General features: G+C 44.7%; 1 protein-coding gene across 1 annotated transcript in view; it reads left to right on the top strand.

Moving 5' to 3' along the window:
- The window catches only part of LOC124795490 (atrial natriuretic peptide receptor 1-like), a 693,719-nt gene that overhangs the window by 656,622 nt on the left and 13,812 nt on the right, over positions 1 to 23,285 (top strand). The gene's annotated exons all lie outside the window — the stretch shown is intronic.

Genomic DNA, 23,285 nt, shown 5'->3' with positions numbered 1-23,285 from the left:
CTGGCGCCGCGCTGCAGCGTTCCTCTAAACTAAACAGCGAGCCGCGCTTGTTATTGGTGAAGTGGCCATCCCTGGAACAACGCAACAACTGCAGTGCAGAATCAATTTTCTGTCATGCGGTAATTTAAGTAGAGTCCGATGCATTTCTTCCTTTTTTTATTTACTTTTCTACATCCTGTAAACCGTTGACGCAAAATCCCCCATCTCCTTCAGCTCTTGGAATACCTACACCTCACCCACATTTCTTGGTCTGCCCCAATAGCTGAGTGGTCAGCGTGACGGATTGCCGTCCTACGGGCCCAATTCGATTCCCGGCTACGTCGGGGATTTTCTCCGCTCAGGGACTGGGTGTTGTGTTGTCTTCATCACCATACCATTCCCATCCGGCGAGCAGGTCGCCCAATGTGGCGTCGAATGTAATAAGACCTTCACCAAGGCGGCTGGACCTGCCCCGTTCGGAGCCTCCCAGCCAATGACGCCAAACGCTTATTTCCATTACATCTCTTGTAACGCCCTACAGTTCCTCCATCCTTGAGAATCCTGGCCTGCTCATGCGCCTCTTGTCATTAGGTCCCAGCTTCGCTCCGCCTCCATGCACTCCATATCGTTTCCCTGCTGCGGAATTTCAATCGCTTTGCTGTCCCAGACACCGAATTCATCCCTGAGATCCACCACTCCCTCGAAATATAATGATTACTAATCATTGCACACCAAATTAAGGCTTCAACCCACATTTTCGTCACCCACCTAGCATCCCACTCCTATCATAGCATCCACATCACAACTACGAATTCCTTCCTGCAGACACACACCACTCTCTCTCTCTCTCTCTCTATCGAACATAGTCCCTAACAGCCCCTACATCAGAACTGACATTCCCTGAGATCTGAAACGCCCGCTAAACCCGCTGGGTAGAACAGGTTATAGGACTGTGGAAAGGGCGAAGGGTTGAGGTCAGTTTCTGCTTCTAACTCTCATTTATTGTAATTTAGCAACTCTTTCATGGCTGAAGGCCTCCAACAAGAAATCTTAACAAGATAAAAATCCAATTGAGATAGCAATAAAATAATTCAAAAAGCAACATACTCAAAGTGCAATAGAAATGGCTGAGGGCCACAATTAATTTCCAAAACTTAAGATATTCTAAAGTTTTGGAAATTAATTGTGGCCCTCAGCCATTTCTATTGCACTTTGAATATGTTGCTTTTTGAATTATTTTATTGCTATCTCAATTGAATTTTTATCTTGTTAAGATTTCTTGTTGGAGGCCTTTAAAGCCATAAGGCCAACAATACATCTTCAAAAAATCCAAATTCAATTAAGATAGCAATAAAATAATTTTAAACCCAAAAGGCAACATATACACCATGCAACACAAATGGCTGAAGGCCACAATTAAATGTCAAAACTTCGACCTTTAAAGGCAGAAGGCCAGCATGTTTGACAATAATAAATCTTAAAAATCAACAAGATAAAAGTCCAATTAAGATAGCAGTAAAATAATTTAAAGAAACAGCATACGCAAGGTGCAATACCAATGGCTGAGGGCGACAATCAAATTTCAAAATATATTACCATGATCTTTAAAGGCAGAAGGCCGCAGCGCGACTACTACGGTCGCAGGTTCGAATCCTGTCTCGGGCGTGGATGTGTGTGATGTCCATAGGTTAGTTAGGTTTAAGTAGTTCTAAGCTCTAGGGTACTGATGACCACAGATGTTAAGTCCCATAGTGCTCAGAGTCATTTGAACCATTTTTGAGAAGGCCGCAGTGTTTAAGCTTGAAAGATAAATTTAAAAATTAATCTTGTAAAATTTTAACAAACAGACAATACCCATAAGTCTAAAATTTAAAGTAGCTGACAACAGATAATTAAACACTGGTGGCACTCAGAAGGGCTGCAGGGAGGTCGGTCTGCCCGCATTCACACAGGTGAGACAGGTGCTGTACCCAACTATGTTTGATCCGTCGGAACCGAAGCAGGGGGCAGCCATGGACTGACCGACACAACAACTTGCTTCCCGTCAGTCAGTACATGAGAACCCCAACTGGAAATGTTACAAACGTGATAATCCACCTTGGAGCACGTATTACCTGTCAAATTTACACACCATGTTGGACAGCGACAACAGGCGAGGAAAGGACGCTGCCTAAAATTACGTTAGTGGCCAGCGCAGGTAACCAGAACACTAACGGCCACAAGACAGAAAATTCCGCTGGTGCACTCAAATCGTAGTCGACCAAAATAGTTAACTGCAACGCATGGCAGCTAAACCTCAGCAGTAGAACCACTCGGTGTTGCTCACCGGAAAACCTCCCCAACAGCAAACCACCGAGGTGATCTACTAAAACATGAATACACGTGGCTTGGGTAATTGAAACAACTACTCAACTCTGACGTCCTGAATCGGCAAACCACGAAGCTCGTAGCGATCGGACAGCTCCACACACGCTCCGACACTACGCACGGGCTGCCAGCAGCCCCAGCCGACTGCATCACGCGGAGAACTTCCCTCGTCCGCAACAACCGACCGACTCCTCTCAGAATGCCGATAACATCTAAAATCGTCGTCAGTAGACATAACGCTAACTACACCACAACCTGACAAACACTTGCACGAAGAACTGAACGCCGGCCAGTGTGGCCGTGTGGTTCTAGGCGCTTCAGTTTGGAACCGCGTGACCGCTACGGTCGCAGGTTCGAATCCTGCCTCGGGCGTGGATGTGTGTGATGTCCTTAGGTTAGTTAGGTTTAAGTAGTTCTAAGTTCTAGGGGACTGTTGACCACAGATGTTAAGTCCCATAGTGCTCAGAGTCATTTGAACCATTTTTGAAGAGCTGAACAATACACAACAGTAACTAAGCATGCACGATGACCATTCGGGAATCGGTGCACACACACACACACACACACACACACACACACACACACACACACACACAGCCGACTCATGCACGATCAGCGAGCCAAAACACGTCGCCCTGTAGGACGACCGACCGACAATCCACCAGCTCAAGCGATGCGTGCCGGCAATGATTGGGCGAGCCATGTCGACGCAGACTTCACTGTTGCTCCAACCCAACTGCACCAGTGCTGCATTGCAGCTCCCCGACTGGTAGGTCCGGACTGCGCTCTAGACACGTTCCAACCAACTAGCAGGAACTCGCAACCCAAACTGCCGACGAACTGCCTACCCGAACTCCGACGCCCAACTAACTACCACAGACAAGACCGGAAAGTAATAGCAGTCGAGCAAAGATAATAAGAGAGGGGATATATCAATACGTGCTGCTAGCGCCACTCACGATCAAGGAAAGCAGCAACTTAGTGGCAGTAGTAATTTAAATTAACGTAGTGAGATGGAAGTATGTTAAAAAACAGGGTGTAAAGTACATGATGGCGGTAACACGAGCCACGCACGGCTCAAGATCCATCACTCCTTCCACATTAAATGCACCCTTCCCATTTCATCCTAACATTTTCCTCACCCAGCTGGCATACCACTCCAATCCTAGCATGTGCACGACAACTATGAATTCGTTCCCACAGACGCACACCATTCGCTCTCCACTGAACATAGTCCCTAATACACTCAGCAGTCCCAATACCGTCCACATCACAACTCACATTCAGTCTTACCTCATATTCGTAATTATTTCCAAAAGAGATCACACGTCACCGTCATCTTTTCATTAACATAATCGTCATTATTTTAATTTGCCAAGTTTTTAAAATAAATTAGTGTCTGAAGAGCGGCACCACAGTAGCTACCAGTCCACTTCCCCACTGTGAGAGAATGTAAGTAATTTTTAAATAAAAAGAGATATTATCTCGCCCGCAGCTCGTGGTCGTGCGGTAGCGTTCTCGCTTCCCGTGCATGGGTTACCGGGTTCGATTCCCGGCGGGGTCAGGGATTTTCTCTGCCTCATGATGACTGGGTGTTGTGTGATATCCTTAGGTTGGTTAGGTTTAAGTAGTTCAAGGGGACTGATGACCATAGATGTTAAGTCTCATAGTGCTCAGAGCCATTTTTTTGAGATATTATCTCATTTAGTGGAAAAAACACTGTCTGCCTTGTCTGTAGACTGTGTTGACACTGATAAAAAAAGGCACGCTGCGGAAGAGGTTATAACTTTGTGAAATAGGTGTATACGCTCGTTGGGGCTCACTTAGTTGGTAGAGAGAGTGGGGCCTCGGCTGCTCGCTCTTCTGTTTCCCTATTGAGGGCCCTGCAGCACTGGGACACCACACATCCGCTGGCAGCACTCCGGTCTGGGGGTATGAGACAGCAGCAGAGGCGCCACAGGAATCTTCTCCGTCTCTGCTCAGTATCCAAATGGACATAGCGGAGTTAGTAACAGTGCCTTGTGTCCGACGTCCAAATACACTGAAGTGACAAAAGCCATGACATAGCGACATGTACATATACAGACGGTGGTAGTGTCGCGTACATAACGTATAAATTGGACAGTGCATTGGCGGAGCTGTCATTTTTACTCAGGTGATTCACGTGGAAAGGTTTCCGACAGTATTATGGCGGCACGATGTGAATTAACAGACTTTGAACGCTGAACCGTAGTTGGAGCTAGACGAATAGGGCATTCCATTTCGTAAGTCGTTTGGGAATTACGTATTTCCAGACCCCCGGTGTCAAGAGTGTCCCGAAAGTACCAAATTTCAGGCATTGCCTTTCACGACAGATAACACAATGGTCATTACTTAACGACCGAAAGCAGACAAGCAACATTACGTGAAATAACCGCAGAAATCAATGTGGGACATGCGACGAACGTATCCGTTACAACATTTTGGCGATATTTGGCGTTGATGGACTCACTAGGGCATTAGACGACCGACGTGAATGCCTTTGCTAGTAGCACGACATCGCCTGCAGCGTCTCTCGTGGGCTCGTGACCATATCGCTTGGACCCTAGACTACTGCAAAACTGTGACCTGGTCGGGTGAGTCCAGATCTCAGTTGTTCAGAGCTGATGCTAGGGTTCGAGTATAGCGCAGGTCCCACGAAGCCCTAGACCCAAATTGTCAACAAGATAGTGTGAAACCTGATGCTGGCTGGTAATTCTGTTGTTTATGTTCGCATGCAATCGACACGGTCCTCTAGACCAACTGAGCTGCTGATTGACTGTAAATGGAGACCATTTGCAGCCGTTCAACGACGGAATTTTTGTGGATGACATTGCGCCATGTTACAGGCCAACAATTTTTCGCGATCGGTGTGAAACACATTCTGGACAATTCGAGCGAATGATTTAACCACACAGATCGCCCGATATGAATCCCATCGAACTTTTATAGGACATAATCGAGAGATCAGTTCGTGCACAAAATCTTTGCACAGCCAATATTTTTTCAATTATGGACGGCTATAGAGGCAGCAATACTCAGTATTTCCGCAGGGGACTCCCAACGAGTTCCTGAGTCCATGCCACGTCCAGTGGCATTGCTACGCCCGTCAAAAGGAGGTCCGACGCTGTGATACATTTTTCAGTTTCGTGTGAATGTCAGTACGTTCGTTTGACGAGTTATTGGAGTTCTGCCGAGATGAACTATAAGTATTTGAGACAAGAAGAAGGAGAGTTTCCCAAATTCTTTACGCATCTTATTTCTTAAAATAATTCTCCACATCTAATGAATCACATCTATTCGTGACACTCACTGCAGCAGGAGAGGTAGCTGCGTTATTTTAGTCTTCAAGGAGGTTTTGAGGAAAACTTCTGCACCCCGGATAGCAATATGCCTTGTCCGAGTTACGAAGTTCTTGCGATTCAACATATCGTGAAGAGACTGAGGAACGATAATTTCCACGTACTTCAACTGACCATTGTCCTGAAAGTGAGTTGTTAAGTGGTTTGAGTGTGACTCTAACGTGGAGAGGTGTATATTAGTGGCTATTTTCTTTTGTTTGCTAAAACTTTGAAGTGGGCTCAACAGAGACAGTAAAAGCATCTTGTCTTCGTCCTGCGTCATTCCCTCTGCCGTATACTTGCATTAAGCACCTTAATTAACGGGACATCGTCTTCTTCTTTCTGCCCCCTATCTTTTCTTTTCGACTGCATGCCCATATTCGATTTGTTCTTCTTCTCTTCTGCCGGCGGTCTTTATTGAAACATATATACAGGGTGGTCCATTGATCGTGACCGGGCCAAATATCTCACGAAATAAGCGTCAAACGAAGAAACTACAAAGAACGAAACTCGTCTAGCTTGAAGGGGAAAACCAGATGGCGCTATGGTCGGCCCGCTAGATGGCGCTGCCGTAGGTCAAACGGATATGAACTGCGTTTTTTAAACAGGAAGCCCCATTTTTTATTACATATTCGTGTAGTACGTAAGGAAATATGAATGTTTTACTTGGACCACTTTTTTCGCTTTGCGATAGATGGCGCTGTAATAAACACAAACATATGGCTCACAATTTTAGACGAACAGGTAGGTTTTTTAAATTAAAATACAGAACGTAGGTACGTTTGAACATTTTATTTCGGTTGTTCCAGTGTGATACATGTACCTTTGTGAACCTATCATTTATGAGAACACATGCTGTTACAGCGTGATTACTTGAAAATACCACATTAAAACAATAAATGCTCAAAATGATGTCCGTCAACCTCAATGCATTTGGCAATACGTGTAACGACATTCCTCTCAACAGCGAGTATTTCGCCTTCCGTAATGTTCTAACATACATTGACAATGCGCTGACGCATGTTGTCAGGCGTGGTCGGTGGATCACGGTAGCAAATATCCTTCAACTTTCCCCACAGAAAGAAATCCGGGGATGTCAGATCCGGTGAACGTGCGGGCCATGGTATGGTGCTTTGACGATCAATCCACCTGTCGTGAAATATGCTATTCAGTACCGCCTCAACCGCACACGAGCTATGTGCCGGACATCCACCATGTTGGAAGTACATCGTCATTCTGTCATGAAGTGAAACATCTTGTAGTACCATCGGTAGAACATTACGTAGAAAATCAGCTTACATTGCACCATTTAGATTGCCGTCGATAAAATGGGGGCCAATTATCCTTCCTCCCATAATGCCACACCATACAATAACCCGCCAAGGTCGTTGATGTTCCACTTTTCGCAGACATTGTGGATTTTCCGTTGCCCAATAGTGCATATTATGCCGGTTTACGATACCGCTGTTCGTGAATGCTTCGTCGCTAAATAGAACGCGTGCGAAAAATCTGTCATCGTCCCGTAATTTCTCTTATGCCTAGTGGCAGAACTGTACACGACGTTCAAAGTCGTCGCCATGCAAATTCCTGGTGCATAGAAATATGGTACGGATGCAATCGATGTTGATGTAGCTTTCTCAACACCGACGTTTTTGAGATTCCTTTGCTGCAGGTCGTGGTTGACGTTCACATGTGTCTGAACACTTCCTGTTTCCTTAAATAACGTAACTGTCCGGCGAACTGTCCGGACACTAGGATGATGTCGTCCAGGATACCGAGCAGCATACATAGCACACGCCCGTTGGGCATTTTGATCACAATAGCCGTACATCAACACGATATCGATCTTTTCCGCAATTGGTAAACGGTCCATTTTAACACGGGTAATGTATCACGAAGCAAATACCGTCTGCACTGACGGAATGTTACGTGATACCACGTACTTACACGTGTGACTATTACAGCGCCATCTATCACAAATCGAAAAAAGTGGTCCAACTAAAACATTCTTATTTCTTTACGTGCTACACGAATATGTAATAAAAAATGGGGGTTCCTATTTTAAAAAACGCAGTTGATATCCGTTTGATATATGGCAGCGCCATCTAGCAGCCTAACCATAGCGCCATCTGGTTTCCCTCTTCAAGCTAGACAAGTTTCGTTCATTGTAGTTTTTTCGTTTGATGCTTATTTCGTGAGATATTTAGCCCGCTGACTATCAATGGACCACCCTGTATATTCACTGTTCCTTAGGGACGCATCTAACCCTGACTTCCCTGATGTCTTGCGGCGCAGTTCAAGACCTAAAGAACCCCTCAGATTCTGTCTTCTGTTCTGTAACGAACAATGAATGCAGAGGGGGGGGGGGGAGGGAGGGGAGGATCTGTGCTTGCAGTGAGAGACAGATTTGCTTAGTGTTTTATTAAACATGATCATCCCCAAAAGTTGCAAAATATTTATGTTCACTAAAATGAAGTTTAACAGAGTAAAATGTTTCTGAACCGATCCAGTCGCCCCCATTCGGTTTTCTCGTAGTCACCTCGACTCCACACATACTGACGGTCGTGGAAAAAAAAGCATGTATCTATACAACTAAACATCACGCAGGGATGTTATTTGGCAAACCAACAGTACAGGATTCCCTTCCTAATCTGTACGTATAAGAGGATTAACTAAATTAGCCCACTGCAAAAAGTACACTACTGGCCATTAAAATTGCTACATCACGAAGATGACGAGCTACAGACGCGTAATTTAACCGACGGGAAGAAGATGCTGTGATATGCAAATGATTAGCTTTTCAGAGCATTCACAGAAGGTTGGCACCGGTGGCGACACCTACAACTTCCTGACATGAGGAAAGTTTCCAACCGATTTCTCATACACAAACAGCAGTTGACCGGCGTTGCCTGGTGAAACGTTTTTGTGATGCCTCGTGTAAGGAGGAGAAATACGTACCATCACGTTTACGACTTTTATAAAGGTCGGATTGTAGCCTATCGCGATTGCGGTTTATCGTATCGCGACATTGCTGCTCGCATTGGTCGAGATCCAATGACTGTTAGCAGAATATGGAATCGGTGGGTTCAGGAGGGTAATAGGGAACGCCGTGCTGGATCCCAACGGCCTCGTATCACTAGCAGTCGAGATGATAGTCATGTTATCCGCATGGCTGTAACGGATCGTGCAGCCACGTCTCGATCCCTGAGTCAACAGATGGGGACGTTTGAAAGACAACAACCATCTGCGCGAACAGTTCAACGACGTTTGCAGCAGCATGGACTATCAGCTCGGAGACCATGGCTGCGGTTACCCTTGACGCTGCATCACAGACAGGAGCGCCTGCGATGGTGTACTCAGCGACGAACCTAGGTGCACGAATGGCAAAACGTCAGTTTTTCGCATGAACCCAGGTTCTTTTTACAACATCATGATGGTCGCATCCGTGTTTGGCGACATCGCGGTGAACGTACATTAGAAGTGTGTATTCGTCATCGCCATACTGGCATATCACCCGACGTGATGTTATGGGGTGCCATTGGTTTCACGTCTCGGTCACCTCTTGTTCACATTGATGGCACTTTGAACAGTGGACGCTACATTTCAGATGTACTACGACCCGTGGCTCTACCCTTCATCTTATCCCTGCGAAACCCTACATTTCAGCAGGATAATGCAGATCCTGTACTGGCCTTTCTGATACAGAAAATGTTCGACTGCTGCCCTGGCCAGCACATTCTCCAGATCTCTCACCAATTGAAAACGTCTGGTCAATGGTGGCCGAGCAACTGGCTCGTCACAATACGCCAGTCACTACTCTTGATGAACTGTGGTATCGTGTTGAAACTGCTTGGGCAGTTGTACCTGTACACGCCATCCAAGCTCTGTTTGACTCAATACCCAAGCGTAGCAAGGCCGTTATTACGGCAAGGGGTGGTTGTTCTGGGTACTGATTTCTCAGGATCTATGCACCAAAATTGCGTGAAATTGTAATCACATGTCAATTCTAGTATAATACATTTTTCCAATGAATATTCGTTTTATAATCTGCATTTCTTCTTGGTATAGCAATTTTAATGGCATGGCCAGTAGTGTAAATAAATGTTCTGTACCAGCGGGCTTCACTCAGTGGGGATGAAAGTATTCATAAATGTAACTAAAAGTAAGATGTACACAATTCTAGTGACAATGTTAATACTTTGTAGTCATATCTGTTCTACGTATCACATCTGTTAAGCTATTTGGCTATGGAATGAAGCAGTCTTTTCGCAATCACTGAAGTAATATTTTGCCATTCTTGTTGTAGACATTGTTTCAGAGCAGCCTTACTTCTTATTTCATGTTTTCCGACTAGTCTTCCAAGCGTTCTCCAGAAATGTTCAGTTGTATTAAGGTCTGCGCTACGAGCAGCTCAGGGTGCTGCAGGGCCGATGCGCAGGTGCATACCTAGGGCCCAACTCCACGTCCATACTAACGTCAAGATCGCAAATTACTGAACGCCTGAGAACGCTGTACTCGCAGCAGAAAACTCTGCGCAAAAAAGACGACAGGAGCGGAGCCACACTTACACGCGAGCCATACGGTCAGCAGCCAAGGATCCGCACAACAAAAATTTAAATAATAAGAGGCTCCTGTTGAAAATTGTGGTCTGGGTCCATATAATATATTATAAGACGATTTTAAGATGTAGTTTCTTTGATGCTCTTATTTGACTGAATTTCTCACCGGGCAGCTGGCATGAATAAAGGGAACGTTGATCTTTCAAATCTTACGCCCATAGCTGCAAACTGCCAGTGGCAAGCTGTCGCTTCAGTTGGCAAAACGAAACGGGACTTTTAAAAGAAACGACTAACGGAATTTTGGTAGTCTGAAAACAAGTTCGATTTCGTGGAAATCCCATTTCTCCCATGCCTCACCTACCCACAATAGGACTGATGAAGATGCCTTTCCAATGCCGAACTCGCTCTAAGAATGTAGTATGAATATACTCATACTATTACTGCTCTATCATGCATTTGGTCGGCAAAAGTGTCGTAAATTGAAACTGAACCGAGTTACATTGAATAACAAACTAAAATTTTTCTTACGGACCAAATTTAATCATCATTAATCAAACCGAACGTCACCTCTTCACTGAAATAATACTTTCTGGTCCTGGATGTTGATAATATGTCTGAATAACGAAGAGGTAAACAGAGATAGTAATTTCAAACATCAGTTTATTAAAATGAGGAAGTGAATAAAAAAATACATAAAGGGTCTTGGATCTTCAGTCACATTGACTGGGCTGTCATCGCACAGTGATTGGGAGTGAATGACGCTGTGGCTTCTCTGATGAGCTGCCTTGGCGGTTTGATGTTCACCTACGTCTTGTACCAGCTGTGGCGGAGAATTAGCAGGCGATGTGGGATGGACATGTGTCATGGGCTGCTGTCTCAGACGTACCTGGGTGGGTGGTTTATACGTGACGGATAGCAGACTGAGCGAGGTGGCACAGTGGTTAGCACATTGGACTTGCATTCGGGAGCACGACTTTTCAAACCCGCGTCTGGCCATCCTGATTTACGTTTTCCGTGATTTCCTTAAATCGCTTTAGTCAAATGCCGGGATGGTTGCTCTGAAAGGGCACGGCCGACTTCCTTCCCTAATCCGATAGGACCGATAAACTTGCTGTTTGGCCCCCTCCCTCAAATCAACCAACCAACCAAAGGATAGCAGACAGCAGTTGGCAGGAGAACGTTCAAAAATGGTTCAAATGGCTCTGAGCACTATGGGACTTAACAGCTGTGGTCATCAGTCCCCTAGAACTTAGAACTACTTAAACCTAACTAACCTAAGGACATCACACACATCCATGCCCGAGGCAGGATTCGAACCTGCGACCGTAGCGGTCACGAGGTTCCAGACTGAAGCTCCTAGAACCACACGGCCACAACGGCCGGCGGCAGGAGAACGCTTCGGTCCTTTTGCGTGAGTGAAGCGGATGAAGAGCCTTATCCGCCGTCCGCGACCACTTGGCATTCAGATAGGCGTTTCAACCGAACCCTAACCAGTAGTCTGACATATACATGGAGCTTGAGGTATAAATTAGAATGTCATCTTGGAATCAAAAGTGGTATACGAAAGAAATTCATATTAACACTGGGTGACATGGAGAGAAATTATAGGATGGAGCGGTATTCAGAAGTGGCACCATAGTAATCGGAATAGAACAGAATAGCGGTGCTAATCAAAATAACTCACTGGCAGCATGGTGCATAATCCGACCTGTGCTATAATTCGAGTAAAAAACCAGCATCACCGTCAGTGTAAGAAGACAATCATCAGGAACGGAAACAAAGTTGAATTCTTGACGAAAAGTGTATCAGACTGGAAAGAAACACAACATAGATATGATTGATTGGTAATCAGCACACTACAGTGAAGTGCCAAAAGTGAAGGAATGCCTCCTTGTATCGTGACGGACCTCCTTTTGCCCAGCGTAGCACAGCAGCTCGACTCGGCAGGGAGTCACCAGGTCGTTGGAAGAAATACTGAGCCATGCTGCTCCTATGTTGTTGTTATTGTGGTCTTCAGTCCTGAGACTGGTTTGATGCAGCTCTCCATGCTACTCTATCCTGTGCAAGTTTCTTCATCTCCCAGTACCTACTGCAACCTACATCCTTCTGAATCTGCTTAGTGTAATCATCTCTTGGTCTCCCTCTATGATTTTTAGCCTCCACGCTGCCCTCCAATGCTAAATTTGTGATCCCTTGATGCCTCAGAACATGTCCAACCAACCGGTCCCTTCTTCTCGTCAAGTTGTGCCACAAACTCCTCTTCTCCCCAATTCTATTCAATACCTCCTCATTAGTTATGTGATCTGCCCATCTAATCTTCAGCATTCTTCTGTAGCACCACATTTCGAAAGCTTCTATTCTCTTCCTGTCCAAACTATTTATCGTCCATGTTTCACTTCCATACATGGCTACACTCCATACGAATACTTTCAGAAACGAGTTCCTGACACTTGAATCTATACTCGATGTTAACAAATTTCTCATCTTCAGAAACGCTTTCCTCGCCATTGCCAGTCTAAATTTTAATCCTCTCTACTTCGACCATCATCAGTTATTTTGCTCCCCAAATAGCAAAACTGCTTTATTACTTTAAGTGTCTCATTTCCTAATCTAATTCCCTCAGCATCACCCGACTTAATTCGACCACATTCCATTATCCTCGTTTTGCTTTTGTTGATGTTCATCTTATACCCTCCTTTCAAGACATTGTCCATTCCGGTCAACTGCTCTTCCAAGTCCTTTGCTGTCTCTGACAGAATTACAATGCCATCGGCGAACCTCAAAGTTTTTATTTCTTCTCCATGGACTTTAATACTTACTCCGAATTTTTCTTTTGTTTCCTGCACTGCTTGCTCAATATACAGATTGAATAACATTGGGGAGAGGCTACAACCCTGTCTCACTCCCTTCCCAACCCCTGCTTCCCTTTCATGCCCCTCGACTCTCATAACTGCCATCTGGTTTCTGTACAAATTGTAAATGGCCTTTTGCTCTCTGTATTTTACCCTTGCCGCCTTTAGAATTTGAAACAGAGCATTCCAGTCAACATTGTCAAAAGCTTTCTCTAAGTCTACAGATGCTAGAAACGTACGTTTGCCTTTCCTTAATCTTTCTTCTAAGATAAGTCGCAAGATCAGTATTGCCTCACGTGTCCCAATATTTCTGTTCCTATAGCCGTACTTAATTGCAAAAGTGTTGTCAGTGCAGGAGTTTGTGCACGAACTCTCGATTATGTCCCATAAATGTTCGATTCATGTCGGGCTATCTGGGCGCCAGATTATTTGCTGAAATTATACAGAATGTTCTTCAAATCAATTGCGAACAATTGTGGCCCAGTGACATGGCGCATCGTCATTCATAAAAATTCCATCGCTGTTTGTAAACTCGAAGTCTGTGAATGGCTGCAAATGGAAGTGGCAGAACAGAGCCATTTCCAGTCAATGATCGGTTCAGTTGGACCAGACGACCCAGTCCATTCCATGTAATCATAGCCCACACCATTATGGAGCCACGCTGCCTTGTTGATAACTTGGGCTCATGGCTTCTTGAGGTCTGCCCCACTCGAACCCTACCGTCAGCTCTTAACAACTGAAATCGGGGCGTATCTGCCCAGACCACGGTTTTCCAATCGCCTACGGTCGAACACGTACGGTCACGAGCCCTGTTAGGCGCTGCGGGCGAGGTGCTGCTAGCAAGGCACGCGGTTCCGTAGTCTGCTGCCGCAGCCCATCAACGCCAAATTTCGCAGCACTCTCCTACCGGATATGTTCGTGGTTCGTCCCACGTTGACTTCTGCGAGTATTTCACGTAGTGTTGCTTGTCTTTCAGCACTGTCAACTCTGCGTAAAAGCTGCTGCTCTCGGTATTTAAGTACAGACCATCAGCCTCTGAGTTGTCCGTGGTGAGAGATAATGTCTGAAATCTGGTATTCTCAGCACACTCTTGACAACGTTTATTTCGTAATATTGAATTCCATGACGACTTCCGAAATGGAATGTCCCCTTTGTCTAGCTCCAAATACCATTCCGCGTTCGACGTCTGTCAGTTTCCCTCGTGCGACTGTGGTCGGAAGCCTTGTCTCGTGAGTCACCTTGAGTACAGTTCCGCCAGTACACGGTCCTTTTATACCTTGTGAACGCAGCCACTGGTAATGTGCATATCGCCATCCCATGATCTTTGTCACCTCAGTGCATGTATTATTCTTGTGCTCAGTGGTGGTACTGTAAGACTACAGTTCTCACAATCCATGGAAATATCTGTCCTGAATTACTGTTGACTGCGTTTCCTATGTTTTTATTTTTAAATGCAGCGTTGTTTTCGCTGTTGAATACTACTACAGCACTTTATATTTTTAACAAGCAAATACTTTTGCAGATAAATTGTAAAAACCCGTCGTTATTAACACAGATTATTCAGAGACCAGGTTAAAGGTTTTGTCGAAAGCAGAAGTTCTTACCTTTGATACATGGCCGACGCAAAATTGTCACGTTATAAAATCTTGTTCTTTCGAACACAAAAACGTTTTTACCACTTCACTTCCAATGACACACGTCCAGTTAATCTGTTTCAAGCAAACATTTTCTCCTCATGCCACTCGCTTCGAGTAAATCAGAAAATAGAGACTTTTTTTCACTGATCGTACGGTAACTATATTGGCGTTAACACACCTGTATAATCAGGTATAAATTGGAGCTATAAAATATTACTTCATATAAGGTCAAGAGTGTATTAAAACAAACCGATATATTTTCTTCAGATCGTTCGAACTTTTCACTATCGTACCAATTTCCGCCGAAAATGCAGTCGACCGACGCTCATCTTCTCGCAATCACAGACTCGCTTCCTGGGGGTTGGCTACAGGTTGCTATAGATCGATGTTGCTTGGCTGCTGTCTCACACAGGGAAGATGAAACATAAACCAAACACCACAATTCAATTATGCTTAGGAAATTACACATATAAAACATTTCCTTTACTTGCCATTTGTGACTGAAGGGGGAAAGCATCATTTTTCCATTGTGTGTTATATTTCCTGAGGGTCTTGTCATGTCATTTTATCATTGGCTGGCGATTTATCATTGCCAGCCAATGGGCGATCCTTTCAGGGCAGTTGTCCTTTATTCATTCCTCATTCGAAGGTGCCGACTTTCTTTTGGACTACCCCAAAAGTCAATAAAGTATTGTATTTGTGGCGGCTCTTTGTGGACTCTCGTGCCTGCAGGCCTCCTCGCGGTGTCACATTCCCTGAAGGTCTTTGCTCTGGTGCCAGGCTGACGACTCGTGGTGTGTATCTTGCACAGTTCTGATGGGTGTGGCTGAACACCTGCAGGAAAGTAATGCATCCACTACGTTTCTCGAGGATGCGCTGGCTGTACGAAAAGACGTCTTTTCCTAGCGCAGAAGCCTGAAGCTCTCCAAAGGTGCAATTGTCAGCAACTAGTAGGCCCAGAGCCTCCCTCTTGAGTGTAATAACCTGCAAATGCGTTCCTTCTGTTAATCGCTGGTGCTACACAGGAAGGTCTCTCCAGAGGGAAATAGGACCCTATTCTCTGCCTATTTTGCCTCCTAATGTTGGAGACGTCATCAGAGGCTATAAGGACTCACGTAGCAGTTTGAAACGAAAGCAAGCTGAGCATGCCGAACTGTTACCCGTATCCACCCAACGGTGTGTTAGTAACGTTATCAGACCGCTGTCTGAAGGTGCGAATCCAATGCGGTGCCTGTGGCGACAGAAAGCACGTCGTCTGTCCAGCGGCACTGAGACGTAACTGGCGAGAAATGAGCCGCGCGCCGCTTTTTTTAACTTTTATTTTTGGGCCTCCTACCTCCCCTATAGCCCTGCCTTTTCCTCTCCAAGAATGCCGCCATCCTCTAGTGTCGACGCAGCACGTAAAGCAGGGTGCTGTTAGTAGCAAGACTTATTGCCATAAACTAAAATAAAAACGGAGGCATACTCTGATATGCCTCAGGGGGCGACGACACACTGCTCAGAAACACACCTCCCTCTGCAGGTGTGAAGCAAGTGAAGATTTTAGAAACTAAAAAGAAAGAAATAAATAAAGACAGAAATGAAGGCAAAATAAAAACAGGGACGGCAGCACACTCAAATGAAAACACACTGGCGAGATAATCCCATCCCCCATAGAATTAACGAAGTAATAATCCTCTAAGATAGATTACGTGTTTTCCAACTTTTCAATAATTTTTTTTCATACAAGGTTCACACAATTTCCAAGTATCATAGAACAGTCTACTCTAGTGATGCCCAGAAGGCCAGTGTCAAATCTGGGGTATAGGCAAGTCAAGGGTTGTTTGAAAGCCCGAGTGACAAAGATCCAGGGGTACACTCAGGCAATTCTTGTACGAGGGGCCTTAGTCAGCCCGGAACACCTTTTGATAACCATGAACCATTGCAACTTTAAGAAATCTTGCAAAAGGAATGGTATATTTCCGGTCAGATTTCGCCAGGCGATGCTGGCTCCAAAGGTAGTCCATGAAAGAGACAACATCAGTGAGGCAAAGGTCATAGATCGTGAAAATGGTGTGGCCCAAGAGCCACACCATTGCGTTACGTCGTGTTCGGGGATTGGTCTGAATATCAGGGGTAAGGAACCAGTCGATTGACACACTGTCCGGTGTAGTCCCACCGATCAGCGCTAATAGCACACGTGCAAGGTCCCACACTTCTGTGACGTGAGGTCATAAGAGACGATGCTCTCTGGTGTCTACGTCATCACATCGGCCGCAAGCAGCCGAGGGCCGTAGGCGGATGGCCGCCAGGCGATGATTAGTGGGTATTAAATTGTTTACGACGCGATACCATAGCGCTGAAACTTCTGTGGAGAGGGCTGGGTGGTTGATATTTGCCCAAGCTTGGTGCCAGATGACCGACGGTCGTCTGTCCTCCAACTTATGTGGTGTGGGCTGGCCTCGAAGTGCCTGGTAAAGGCGCTTCAACGTGGGTGCCTTGTCAGTGGCCACTCTTAGGACGTAACTTTGATTGAGGTAATAGTCCTTGACTGTCGTCATCCGAAACGGAATATGTGTCAAACATACTGGTGTACGCGCCGATTGTGGGCGATAACGGTCGAAAAGCACTGCTGTTGTCCCACCTGGGTCAATCTCACGCAAAGTGGTGATACGGTGAATCAGGAGGGCCGCACATTTGCGGGGAAAGTCAATGAGTCCAAGGCCACCATCGACCTTTGGCAGTGTACAAGTCTGCGCATCAACTTTGAATAGTGCATGCCGCCACAATAGCCAATATACTGTTTGTTAGATGGCTCTGCCGGTTTGTTTCGGTAGCGTAAGGAGTTGTGCTACATACCATGCCCGTGAGAGGATGTAAGTATTAATCAGTTGGATTCGTTGATGGAGGTCTAGTCGTCGATCAGCGTGACTCACGCAAAGTCCTCTGATGCGCGTGAGAATTCGCCTTCACGTGAGTGTTAACATGCGCTGCGGACAGGTAGTCACCTCAAGGCCCAAGATACGTTGTTCCCCCACAATCCGGTACCATGGGTGTTCGATGGTCAATGATCGTGGTCCTAGCGGGATTAGCACCGTTTTGTTGTCATTTAACATGGCACCGGATGCTCGTTCATAAACGTTGAGTACTCGGCGAACTGAATCGATGTCCCTGGCGTTTGCTACAAACACACCGACACCATCCGCGTATGCCGCACTGCGGAAGGTGACGCCTGGGAGAGCGACACCATCGACCATCCGTCCGATGTCACGCAGCATGGGGTCCAGCGCCAAGGCGAACAAATACATTGACAAGGGACACCCTTGTCGAACTGATCGTCTGATGGGAATTGGTCGAGATCTGCAGCCATTCACAACGATTGTGGAATTTGCTCCATCCAAGAAGTGCCGGATGACTCTTATGAAGCGCTCCCCGAAACCCATCCGCGACATAACAGACAGCAGGTATGGATGGGAGACCCTATCGAAGGCACCGGCGAAATCTAGGGAAAGAATTGCAGCCGGGGTTCGAGCGTCAGCGGTGAGTAAGACAGCATATATAGAAGCGGCGGTGAAGATGGTTCGATTCGAAACGCCACATGATTGAGTGGGACAAAGTACCTTATTCATTACCTGTTTAAGACGTGAAGCCACGCTTCGTGCCACCAACTTATAATTTGGTCACATCTTTGGAACAGGCTGTAGATTACGCGCAAACAAAGTTGACACTCGGCGCGGTGGCTGATGGGAGTGACCGTAAAGGCATTTCCCATTTATAGTTAGCCACCGCGCCGACTGTCAACTTCGTTTGCGCGAATATTATGCAGTTATATTAAAAGAGTGCCACTGGACAGGTGCATGGATACTGCTGCTGCACGACTTGTCTCGCTTCAGACGCTGCGTTGGAATCGCATCATAAGATCGAGGAATTGTGTCATGGAGCTTCATTTAGCAGTAAGGCCCACAATTTGTCCGATTCCAACCTTTCTTCCATCCGGCACAGTAACAACTGACATTTAATAAATCTCGGAGAAATTTTGATCTGCTGCTGCCGATTTATCGGTATTATTCAGGCGATAGTTGACTGATCTGGCCTTGTAACAATAACCAAAACGGCCTTGCTGTGCTGGTACTGCGAATGGCTGAAAGCAAGGGGAAACTACAGCCGTAATTTTTCCCGAGGGCATGCAGCTTTACTGTATGATTACATGATGATGGCGTCCTCTTGGGTAAAATATTCCGGAGGTAAAATAGTCCCCCATTCGGATCTCCGGGCGGGGACTACTCAAGAGGATGTCGTTATCAGGAGAAAGAAAACTGGCGTTCTACGGATCGGAGCGTGGAATGTCAGATCCCTTAATCGGGCAGGTAGGTTAGAAAATTTAAAAAGGGAAATGGATAGGTTGAAGTTAGATATAGTGGGAATTAGTGAAGTTCGGTGGCAGGAGGAACAAGACTTCTGGTCAGGTGACTACAGGGTTATAAACACAAAATCAAATAGGGGTAATGCAGGAGTAGGTTTAATAATGAATAGGAAAATAGGAATGCGGGTAAGCTACTACAAACAGCATAGTGAACGCATTATTGTGGCAAAGATAGATACGAAGCCCACACCTACTACAGTAGTACAAGTTTATATGCCAACTAGCTCTGCAGATGACGAAGAAATTGAAGAAATGTATGATGAAATAAAAGAAATTATTCAGATTGTGAAGGGAGACGAAAATTTAATAGTCATGGGTGACTGGAATTCGAGTGTAAGAAAAGGGAGAGAAGGAAACATAGTAGGTGAATATGGATTGGGGGACAGAAATGAAGGAGGAAGCCGCCTGGTAGAATTTTGCACAGAGCACAACATAATCATAACTAACACTTGGTTTAAGAATCATGAAAGAAGGTTGTATACATGGAAGAACCCTGGAGATACTAAAAGGTATCAGATAGATTATATAATGGTAAGACAGAGATTTAGGAACCAGGTTTTAAATTGTAAGACATTTCCAGGGGCAGATGTGGACTCTGACCACAATCTATTGGTTATGACCTGTAGATTAAAACTGAAGAAACTGCAAAAAGGTGGGAATTTAAGGAGATGGGACCTGGATAAACTAAAAGAACCAGAGGTTGTACAGAGATTCAGGGAGTACATAAGGGAGCAATTGACAGGAATGGGGGAAATAAATACAGTAGAAGAAGAATGGGTAGCTTTGAGGGATGAAGTAGTGAAGGCAGCAGAGGATCAAGTAGGTAAAAAGACGAGGGCTAGTAGAAATCCTTGGGTAACAGAAGAAATATTGAATTTAATTGATGAAAGGAGAAAATATAAAAATGCAGTAAGCGATACAGGCAAAAAGGAATACAAACGTCTCAAAAATGAGATCGACAGGAAGTGCAAAATGGCTAAGCAGGGATGGCTAGAGGACAAATGTAAGGATGTAGAGGCCTATCTCACTAGGGGTAAGATAGCTACCGCCTACAGGAAAATTAAAGAGACCTTTGGAGATAAGAGAACGACTTGTATGAATATCAAGAGCTCAGATGGAAACCCAGTTCTAAGCAAAGAAGGGAAAGCAGAAAGGTGGAAGGAGTATATAGAGGGTCTATGCAAGGGCGATGTACTTGAGGACAATATTATGGAAATGGAAGAGGATGTAGATGAAGATGAAATGGGAGATACGATACTGCGTGAAGAGTTTGACAGAGCACTGAAAGACCTGAGTCGAAACAAGGCCCCCGGAGTAGACAATATTCCATTGGAACTACTGACGGCCTTGGGAGAGCCAGTCCTGACAAAACTCTACCATCTGGTGAGCAAGGTGTATGAAACAGGTGAAATACCCTCAGACTTCAAGAAGAATATAATAATTCCAATCCCAAAGAAAGCAGGTGTTGACAGATGTGAAAATTACCGAACAATCAGTTTAATAAGCCACAGCTGCAAAATACTAACACGAATTCTTTACAGACGAATGGAAAAACTAGTAGAAGCCAACCTCGGGGAAGATCAGTTTGGATTCCGTAGAAACACTGGAACACGTGAGGCAATACTGACCTTACGACTTATCTTAGAAGAAAGATTAAGGAAAGTCAAACCTACGTTTCGAGCATTTGTAGACTTAGAGAAAGCATTTGACAATGTTGACTGGAATACTCTCTTTCAAATTCTAAGGGTGGCAGGGGTAAAATACAGGGAGCGAAAGGCTATTTACAATTTGTACAGAAACCAGATGGCAGTTATAAGAGTCGAGGGACATGAAAGGGAAGCAGTGGTTGGGAAGAGAGTGAGACAAGGTTGTAGCCTCTCCCCGATGTTGTTCAATCTGTATATTGAGCAAGCAGTGCAGGAAACAAAAGAAAATTCGGAGTATGTATTAAAATCCATGGAGAAGAAATAAAAACGTTGAGGTTCGCTGATGACATTGTAATTCTGTCAGAGACAGCAAAGGACCTGGAAGAGCAGTTGAACGGAATGGACAGTGTCTTGAAAGGAGGATGTAAGATGAACATCAATAAAAGCAAAATGAGGGTAATGGAACGTAGTCGAATTAAGTCGGGTGATGCTGAGGGAATTAGATTAGGGAATGAGACACTTAAAGTAGTAAAGGAGTTTTGCTATTTGCGGAGCAAAATAACTGATGATGGTCGAAGTAGAGAGGATATAAAATGTAGGCTGGCAATGGCAAGGAAAGCGTTTCTGAAGAAGAGAAATTTGTTAACATCCAGTATTGATTTAAGTGTCAGGAAGTCATTTCTGAAAGTATTCGTATTGAGTGTAGACATGTATGGAAGTGAAACATGGACGATAAATAGTTTGGACAGGAAGAGAATAGAAGCTTTCGAAATGTGGTGCTACAGAAGAATGCTGAAGATTAGATGGGTAAATCACATAACTAATGAGGAAGTATTGAATAGAATTGGGGAGAAGAGAAATTTGTGGCACAACTTGACCAGAAGAAGGGATCGGTTGGTAGGACATGTTCTGAGGCATCAAGGGATCACCAATTTAGTATTGGAGGGCAGCGTGGAGGGTAAAAATCGTAGGGGGAGACCAAGAGATGAATACACTAAGCAGATTCAGAAGGATGTAGGTTGCAGTAGGTACTGGGAGATGAAAAAGCTTGCACAGGATAGAGTAGCATGGAGAGCTGCATCAAACCAGTCTCAGGACTGAAGACCACAACAACAACAAGTTGCTCTTATGTTTATCCTTCCTTTTTTTCAGATCAAGCACTCGGGTCAGGTAACCCTCAAGTTTGTGTCACCGTCACTACGATTTTATCAAGATCCAATCGTTACCATGCTAGGATGTTAACAGAGGTCACAGAAATTAAAAAAAAAATAAAAAAACAGCCTTAACAGAAAAGAAGAAGGACGAAAATTAGAGAAATTGTGTGCCTTAGTGTTAAACAAACCAAAAAGCTCCATCTCCCCCCCCCCCCCCCCACAAGCTCTGTCCACACGTCGACAAGCCTCCACAGTATTAGGTAGCGGACTAATGACGTCACGAATCGACGCTTGTGTGGATACATATAAACAATTCGGCTTGCTCAACTTGTTTACTTTTGAAACTGCTAACTGATGATGCTTCCAGCTTCAGAAGATACATAAATACGCGTTGGAGCATGGCTTAGTGCACACTAAACAAAATTGATCAAGAACGTAAATATAAGCCATGAGAGCCTGCATTGTACTTTCTCGGCAATTTTTAATCTCATCAATTCATAAAATCGTAAATTACATAGTAGAATTTCATATACTTAAATAATGAACCTTAAGTGCCGAGTAACAGACTTTTAATGCGAAAATTTCTCTAAAATGCAATTTTTCTGTTAGTTATCTCAAAATTTTCCTTGGTACGGCACGCACCACGCATTCTGCCTAGGGGTCTATGCGGTATGCCAAAGGGAAATGGTCCCGTTCCTCGTAAACTGCCACCTGATGAAGTGACTGTAACAGTGCTCTAGCTGCTTCCCGTAATGAAAAAAAGGTTTCTCCTAACTCACGTAGCCAAAAAATTGTATTGAATACAGAATTCTAATATAGTAGTGTAGTATTTAGTCTAAACGGGGATGTTTTCAACGTAACTCCGATTTTACGTTTTATTTTCATTCGAACGTAAGCCTAAATATGCCAGATTTTAAGGGAGATGTTCGAAATACTAGGAATGGAATTTGTATTTTTTTTTTCTAGGAAAGATTTGTCACGATTAGTTTTCATCCGGATATTTTTTTGTCAAATCATAAGCTGCAGTTCTTTCCGAAATTCCCGCATTTGATTATGACAAACAGGCACAATTTTGTGATCTCAATTGTATTGAGATGGCTGATGTAAAGAAAGAAACAACGGAAGGAATAGTGTCTCGTCTCCCATATCTACTCATAGGTTATTTAGAAATCGTTAAGATTAACAGATCGTGCGTATAATTCTATGCATTATAACCAGCAGGGTGCAAACCTTGAACGGCAAATTAAAGGGCAGATCAACCCTGGAAACCAAAAGAGGAAAACATTCCAACAGGCCTCATAAAATACCGGATAGTGGCAGAGACTTAGTG

The sequence above is a fragment of the Schistocerca piceifrons genome, chromosome 4 (assembly GCF_021461385.2).
Source record: "Schistocerca piceifrons isolate TAMUIC-IGC-003096 chromosome 4, iqSchPice1.1, whole genome shotgun sequence".
Lineage (NCBI taxonomy): Eukaryota > Metazoa > Arthropoda > Insecta > Orthoptera > Acrididae > Schistocerca > Schistocerca piceifrons.
This window is presented reverse-complemented; position numbering and strand designations above follow the sequence as displayed.